The sequence below is a fragment of the Rhinolophus sinicus genome, linkage group LG05, assembly GCF_036562045.2.
Source record: "Rhinolophus sinicus isolate RSC01 linkage group LG05, ASM3656204v1, whole genome shotgun sequence".
Lineage (NCBI taxonomy): Eukaryota > Metazoa > Chordata > Mammalia > Chiroptera > Rhinolophidae > Rhinolophus > Rhinolophus sinicus.
Genome location: NC_133755.1, coordinates 91,093,981 through 91,102,590, shown reverse-complemented (window position 1 = coordinate 91,102,590; position 8,610 = coordinate 91,093,981).

The following is an 8,610-nucleotide window of genomic DNA, read 5'->3' as shown; positions in this document are numbered from 1 at the left end:
CACCAGTCTTTCTGGGCACACAGCCAGACCTCTTGGGCACAGACAGGGTCTCTCAGGGTACCACCAGCTTTTCTGGGCACAACAAGACCTCCTGTTTACAGCCAGGGTCTCTCAGGGTACCACCAGCCTTTCTGGGCACAGCCAGACCTCTCGGGCACAGCCAGGGTCTCACAGGGTACCACCAGCCTTTCTGGGCACAACCAGACCTCCTAGGCACAGCCAGGATCCTCAGGGTACCACCAGTCTTTTTGGGCACAGCCAGGCTTCCTAGACACAGACAGCGTTCTTAGGGCACCGCACTGGAACAATAGTGACTCTCAGCCAAGGTGCCTACATATTCGCGACAGCAGCCAGTCCTGACACAAAAGCAAACATCCGCCCGCACCCCAACAAGGGGTCTTCCTGCACCAGCCTCGCTGGCGGCGGGTCAAGACACAGGAAGCCTGTTCCGCTATATGGTGTACATTCCCAAGCAAACAGTCAAGTGGTCCATCAAATCAGGGATGGAAGGCACTTGCAGCATGTACAGGTGGAATCACCTTATTCAATTCCCCATAGTCCACAGTCATTCGCCAGGGCTGTGCATTGGCCTCACAATGTGTGCCCTCTCCGCAGGGCGAGGGCTCCAAGTCCTCCCCAACCTGGGGTTGAGGGACAACCTTGACCTCACCGCATCCTCCACCGAGGACTCAGCAAGCATTTCCTCCTGGGACCACAAGTCCCGCATCTGGGCCACCCCAGCAAGCACTGCACAGCCCACACGACCACAATGACCTTCACTTTCTCTGGCCTATGCTGGTTGGAGAGACATCCACGTCCTCCCACCCCTCCACAGGGGTCCAGCTCCCGAGAACGGTGGCCACTGGGCACCACACACTGTGTGGGGGCCACCTGTCCTCCTGCCCGAGTCAGACATCATTCATACCTGGCCGGAGTCCCGCTCGCCGCGCCAAGTATCTGAGTGGGTGGAGGCCTCGGTGCAAGATGTCCACAACCCTCAGAGCCTACAGCAGCAGATTACCAAAAAACAGGCGACGCCCGTCATGGCCAACAGGGTGGCGTGCCATCCAGAGGCTAGAGAGGCCCACCAATTCACCCAGGGCTCACGTTTCTCCCAGGCAGATTGTGTTTCCTGCTCCCGGTGCTGCTCCTCACGGGCTTCCCGAGACTGAGTATTCATATGCACAAAGTGCTCCACAGCCCTTTGGAGAGTTTTGGCTGGCACCGTACCCTGCTCGCTGTGCCATGTGTCATGCAGGGTCTCTGGGCCCCCTCCCCGTATAAGAACGCAGGATATGGTAAGGCCAAAAAGTAACACCAATGGAGCCATAGACAGGGGAGTCATACCACTATATTCTCACTGGGTTGGCGATACGGGAAGCAGGAGCCACATGATCCGCAGTCCGGCGTCTGCTTCTCTGCCTGCCTGCCTGCCAGCCAGCCAACCAACCAACCAACCAACCAACTAACCCCACTTAGTAACTGCAATCTGCTTGCTAACTCAGCCATGGCAGTTATATCAGTGGCCAATGGCTAACTGGTTACAGCTGATGGCCAACTAGTCACAGCTGATGGCCATCTACTACCCGAGCCAGCACCTTTCCACGTGACACCGAGAGCCTGGAAACTGTTCTCTGGGACTCTGTCCCCACAGTAATTTTCAAAATTATATAAAAGTGGAGATAATATAACGAATCCCCTTTTATCAATATAACGAATCCCCTTTAATCAATCACCCAGCTTCAATAATAATTCAGAAATGCTCAATTTACAAAATACACTACAAATAAAGTGAAAAGACAGTCCCTCACAGACGGGGAGAAGAAATTTGCAATCCACATAACTGAAAAAGATTTAGCACCAATCATAAATAATTTTACAACAAATAAGAAAAGGACAAAAAAAAAAACACAACAGAAAAATTAACAAAGGACACGAGTAAGTTATTTCCTGAGGAGGAAACATGAGTGGTCCATAAATATGAACAGTATGAACAATATCCTGAAAGAGCTACCTTTTTGCATCCCTGAGCAGTGGAAATTCATAGAGTGCTGGAGGGAGGGTTACCTGCTATAATACAATCGTTGTAGAGGGCAATTTGGCAATATCTGGTAAGACTGGAAACACACATTTCCTTGGAACCCAGTGATTCTACTTGTAAGTGTGACTCTAGAGAAATTCTCACAGATACACACGGAGAGACGTGTATGAAGATGGCCTTTCATGCTTTTTGTAATAACGAAAAAACTGGAAACAACTGAAATGTCCACCAACAGGAGAAAAGCAAACTAGGTCATAAAACGGAATGCTATACAGCAGGTAATATGAATGCACTAACTGTTATGTATCAACATATCAACAGGGATAACTATCAAAAACATGATGTTGAGCAAGATAAAAAACCAAGTGGCAAAAGAATAAGAGCCAAATGATACCATTTATGTAAAAATTTTAAACCCATGAGCAATAGTGTGTGTGTGTGTATTTGTGGATACTAACCCATGTAAAACTAGAAACACAGGTGGGAAAGACAGACAGGACTTTAGGAGAATGGCTTCCTCTAAGGGAGAAGGGCCAGAGGAAATGACGGTCCACAGATGACTGTGCCCCCCATGGCGACCCAGGCGATCACAGCCTGCTCCCTGAGCCGCAGACTCAGAAGGAGTGTGGTGCTCTCCACACCTCCACTTATCTCTCTTCTCCTGCCCCTTGTGAATCCAAGGGAGACCCCACCAGGCTGTCCTCTTCCCTTCCCTCCCTCACCCCTGTCTCTCTCAGTGAGGGAATTCTGCAAATATGAGGCAAGGGACTGCACACCTCATCCTAAGAGTGGTTGGTGGACCTGGAGTGGTGGGTTTGGGGAATACACATCTGCCAAGACCACTGACAGTAAGTCTGTATCAATTATGGTAAAACAGATGCCGTTAAACTTGTCTGTTTAATTCAGTGGATGAGTATTTATTCTGTTGGAATCTAACAATACAAATGTCCAATAATGGAAAATATGGGTATGATTCTTTCTAAGGAGCTACCCTTGGAACGTGTCTTCATTCTTGGAATAGATACATGTTTATCTACACAAAAGCCTACCTACAGAATTACCATTCTAGTTAGAATTGTGCTGGGAGAGGTCACACCAACCAATTAATTAATGAATTGAAGAGGGTAGCTCTCAGACCTATAAATAATACTTCATTTATCACATTGCCATTTACAAAGATTATGATTCATTTGGTCCTTATAATTTTCCCCTGAATGTTCTCATCTCTGAAGAGATAAATAAACTGAGGTTCAGACACGACCTCAGTGACAGCCAGAAGAGGATGGTAGGAAGACAGTTGAGGTAGAGGAGTTTGCGTATCAGACCCAAAAGGGTTCCAATTCCAGCAGGGACCCCTTGGCCCTGCAGGAAGCATCCTCCATGGGGAGCTTTAAGGTTCAAAATGTGGGACGTGTTCACATTAGCTAGGAGAGCCGTTCGTTTCCTTAGTCATACACTTATTTAGTGTTCATAGGTGCATCAATGACTAAGACTATCCTGTGCCAATAGATAGTCAGTAGGGGAGTCAGAGGAGTAACCAAGAAATGACAACAGAGAGAGATTAATAAATGCTATGCCAGGAAAAATGCCTGGTAGCTTAGGAGTCCCGGGCACCTGGCCAGGGTAGGGCCTGGGGTGTGTGTACATACCACGGAGCTTCTCAGAGAAGGGCTCCTGGTGGACGGAACTTCTGAGCTGAGGCTTGAAGGAGTGGCCAGGAAGGGGTGAGGCCTCAGGAGGAAGAGGAAGAGGCAGAGGATGTGCTGGGAGCAGAGGATGGGAAGAATGTGACACACAGTTGTGGGGAGACCTGCTGCAGGTGGGGGACAGAGCCCAGGCGAGGAAAAGCATGAAGGCTGAACAGAGTGGGGTGAATTCAGGAAATGTTTGGTGCAGGCAGGCATTGACTGGAAGCAGTGCTTTGGCGAGTCTTGGACATTCCTCCTGGCTGCTGTCACGAATAGTGGGAAACCAGGATCATTTTGGGGGAAATGGGTTGATGAACCCAGGTTTCCAACAAGGTGGTTCTGAAGACCCCATGAGACCTCGAGTTTGACGTCTCTGGCAGGAGTGTGGGCAGCAGTGAAGCTTGGAAGGGGTAGGGGCGGGGCAGGAGCAATGTGGACAGTGATCCACAAGACAGAATGAGACTGTTGTGGGGATAGGTGGCGGGGGTGGGGGGGTGGGGGGGGGAGAAGTTCCCATTCACATCAGCACCTTGATTTCTCCTCCTTGTGGAGACAGAATTAGCCCAAGAGCAATCCAAGAAGTGGGAAAATGAAGTTACAGATTTCCAAAGGGAATGGGTACGTGTAAGACATTTATTTTGTAAATAAATAAGCACACATACAAACACACACAGGCATTGACAAACAGGAAGTGGTGACCCTGGGAGGTGGAATAGAAGGTGAGGTTTGGTTTGTTTCTCTGTGCTGTTCCGTATTTTCCATGTTCTAAGAAGACTATGTGACCCCTGAAGTCCAAGAAGGACACAATAGTTGTTATTTATACACAAGAGGCGTCTTCCGTATAGAGTCAGATGTCACCAGGAAGTGTGAGGAATTAGCATAGCAGGTTTTGGGGATGCATGTAGCTTTACGAGGGGACAGGTGGCCTGGAAAGGGCAGTTCTGCTGGAGTGAAGGGGCGGAGTCCATGTAGCAGGATTTAAAAACCTAGTGGAAAAAACAAAACAAAAACAAAACTAGTGAAAATGATGCAGGATTTGTTGCTTAGTGAATGCGGAGGGTTTGAGGGTTCATAGTTTCATGGAGCCGAAGAATGGATACACGGCAAGAAGTTTCACAGTTTAAGAAGATAGTTTATCATAGTAAGCAAAGAATTACAGCTTCGGAGTGCGAAGGGGTACCCGAAACTGGGATGCCCACTAGCTAAGGCATAAGCTTGTGTGTATATACCTTTATTTCTACCTGGGAGGGGATGCTGGGATGTGGGTGCCTATGGATACAATGTTTTCCAGACTCCCTTTACTGCTTAGCTTGGGGGGAGACCAGTGAAACAAACCCGATTGTCCCAGAGTATGATTGATGATATTTTTGTTCTGGTACAGTTGTTCTGGTACAGTTGCCCTGTGTTCTGTTTTTGTTTTGTTTTTGCTTAGTTTACCAAGGAGTTTTTAACTGCCTGATGTTATATTAACTAATCTGCTTTAATTCCCCCTTTGAAGACCAAACCCTAACTGCTGTTAGGGAGTGGGGGGCATGACTGCTTTGGCTACTTCAGGCTGAGGAGGGGCATAAAGAGACAGGCAGGTAGGGCTTGTCCAGAGGTCTACTTAAAGGACCTGTGTAGACAAGCGATTGCAGATGGGGGCAGTGTTGTTTCCTAGGCCATCGTAGCCACCCCAGGGCTGGTTTGCAAGATGAGAGATACACTGTAGGCAACAACATGAAGTGATTTCTATAATGATGAATAAATGAAAAATTAGAAAAGCTTTTTTCAGTTCTGTTAAGCTAGGAAGCCAGGAAGGACAGATTTACGCTGAAAAATGTTGTTCGTTGTTTAATGTATGAATTTGTTGAACTTTATTTTTAATTAGCTGAGAGTTGTCAGAAAGATTGAAACATCATAATCCTTTAAAATGTTTACATCCTTTATTACGTTTGAGGAGGAGGTAGTCTATGGCAGCTCTGTTTTCGAGAACTGCTTCTCTGACCTGTCCTAACTCTTGTCCCATGGCATGAAGTGCCTGTGAATTAGCATTCAGGGCCTTTGCCATTGAGCAAGCTATATGATTAATTTCTACATTTAGGGCAATGGTTACAGCAGGTACCACAAAAAGAGACAAGAATATATATTCAGCTGGACTGACATGCACATTCCCGTTGCAGCTAGGATTTAAAGTAAGCTCTTTGCGGTGTCTACCTTGGCAGCTTTTGGGGAAAGAAGACAATTAATCATCCCAGAGAGCACAATCCCTCAGTGCTGTAAGCTGGAACATAAGAATAGGCAACATTTTCACAAATGAGAAACCATTCAGCTGGCAATTTGTTATGGGCATTAGCATAGCTTATGAAGATGATGGAGCTACAATTTAGGCTACAAGTGGTAGAAAGACTAAAACATTGTTTGGAGCACCCAGTAAAAACAACACATTGATCAGCTGGAGTTACAGTTTTTACCTGTAAAGGAAACATTTCTTTTGGGTGCTGGTGGGACCCCAATTATAAATACTAGTATATATTGGCTTTTTTTTTTTTTTTACTTAACTGTAATGCTCGGGTGAGAGCTATTAGCTCAGCCAGTTGTGCACTGGCACCAGAGGGAATGCTTGCATTTTTAAATATGTTATGTGAAGTAACAACAGCATATTCAGCTCTCCGAATGCCATTTTTCATAAAAAGAGCTCCCATTAGTGAAGAGTGAACAATTTGGATTATCTAGGGGTGTTTCTTGTAGATTTGCTTTAGCAGCATAGGGTTGTAATAAAACTTGTTGGCAGTTATGAGTTAATCTTTCTTTCGTTTTTGGAAGGAAAGTAGCAGGATTAAGAGTGGAGTAAATTCATATTTGGATTACAGGACCTTTAGCATTTAGTAGTCCTTGAATATAGTGAGGGGCATAAACGGTTAAGTCTTGTCCGTTGTAAGCTTGGTTGCCTCAGGGACCAGAAGAGCAGCTGCTGCTACTGCCCAGAGGCCGGCTGGCCAACCTCCCCACAGCTCTAGTTCCTTACTTAGCTAGCCCACCGGTTGTTGTGATGGTCCCTTGGGCTATGTTAGGACTTCTAAGGCTACTCCCTGTTTTTTTTTTTTTTTTTTTTTTTTGGTTACATATATATGAAAGGATTTTCCTGTGGGCAGATTTAAACCTGGGGCGCTTAAAAGAGCTTGTTTTAAAAGGCTGAAAGCCTATTTTGCCTTTGGGCTCCAAAGTAACAGGTGGGTATTTGCAGTCTGAGTGTCTTTAATCAATTGATAGAGAGGACGGGCTATTATTTTGTATCGGGGGTCCATAGATGCAGTAGCCAGTGATGCCTAGGCAGCCCCTTAGTTGCTTAAGGGTCTTAGGTAGGAGATATGAGGAGATGGGGTGAATTCTGTCCTCCCCTGGGCCCTAGTCCCTTCAGAGATAATTAGCCCAAGGTATTTGACAGAAGTCTGACGCATTTGGGCCTTGGTCTTGGAAATTTTGTAGCCCTTAGAGTGTAAAAAATTCAAAAGAGCAGTGGTGCCTGGCTAATGAGGTCTTCAGATGGAGCACACAATAGGAGATCATTAACAGATTCTAAGAGCGTGCAACTGTCATAAGAAAAGTCTGACAGGTGCTTAGAGAGGGTCTGTCCAGGGAGGTGAGGACTATCTCTAAATCCCTGGGGGGGATCGGTCCAGGTGAGCTGTGAAGTCTGGGACCTCAAAGGCAAAGAGATATTGTGATTCAGGGTGTACACATATGTAGAAGAAGGTATCTTTTAAGTTTAAGACTGTGAACCATTTGGCAGTTTCAGATATTTGAGCTAAGAGCGTGTAAGATGTGGAATTATAGGGTGTATAGGAATAACGGCCTCACTGATGGCTCGGAGGTCTTGAACTAATTTCCATTTTTTATTGGATTTTAGAGTTTCTAAGATGAGGGTGTTGCAAGGGCTACTGCATTCTCTAAGAAGGCCCTGTTGCTTGAGATTGGCAATTATTTGTATCAGTTTTTTGAGTGTCTTAGGTTTTAGAGGGTATTGTTTTTGGCAAGGAAATAGAGTGGGGTTCTTAAGATGGATGTATACTGGGATGGCTGTTAAGGCAAGACCAACTACGCCCTGTGAGGCCCAAACATTATGGTTGATGTTGGCTTTTATTACCAGGAGGCAGCTAGGAATACTTTCAGGGGCTAAGAGAACAATAGTTCCCATTTCAGTCATAATGTCTTTTCCTAATAGTGGGTAGAGCTTTCTGGCATAATCAAGAAAGAATGGGAGAATATTAGGTCACCCCACATACAGCCTAAGGGCTGAGAGAAATATTTAGTAGCTGGCTTGCCCCTTACTCCACGGATAGTAACATGTTGCTTGGAGAGCGCCCCTGGGTTGGAAAGGAGGACGGAGAAAGTGGCTTCTGTGTTTAGAAGGAAATTAATGGATTTTTTTTTTTTTTTTTACTTTTAGGGTTATCCGGGCTCAGGTCCCGATAGTGAAATGGGAGAAGGGAGACATTGGTATAAGCCCTGGGACCCATCAGTCTCCAGCAGGGGTCGGCTAGGCGAGGCTGGCCCCAGGGGTAGAGGCCTCTGGGGACAGTCTGACTTCCAATGATCCCCTTGGCGAATGAGACAGGGCTGCGGAGATCTCCAAGTTAGCTTCAGTGGCCATGGGCATTCCCTTCGCCAGTGGCCAGACTGTCCACAATGGTGGCAGTCAGACTTTCCTCGGGTACCCTGTTGAGCTGGGGTGTGTAAGGCAGCCGCTAATACCTTCGCCTTTTAAAAAAAATTTCTTTTCTTGTTTTGGGCTTTCTTCTGGTCCCAATTGTAAAAGACAGTTTTGGCTACCTTGAGTAACTGATTCAAGGTGTCTTCAGGACCAATGGCCAATTTTTGTAATTTTCTGCAGATGTTTGG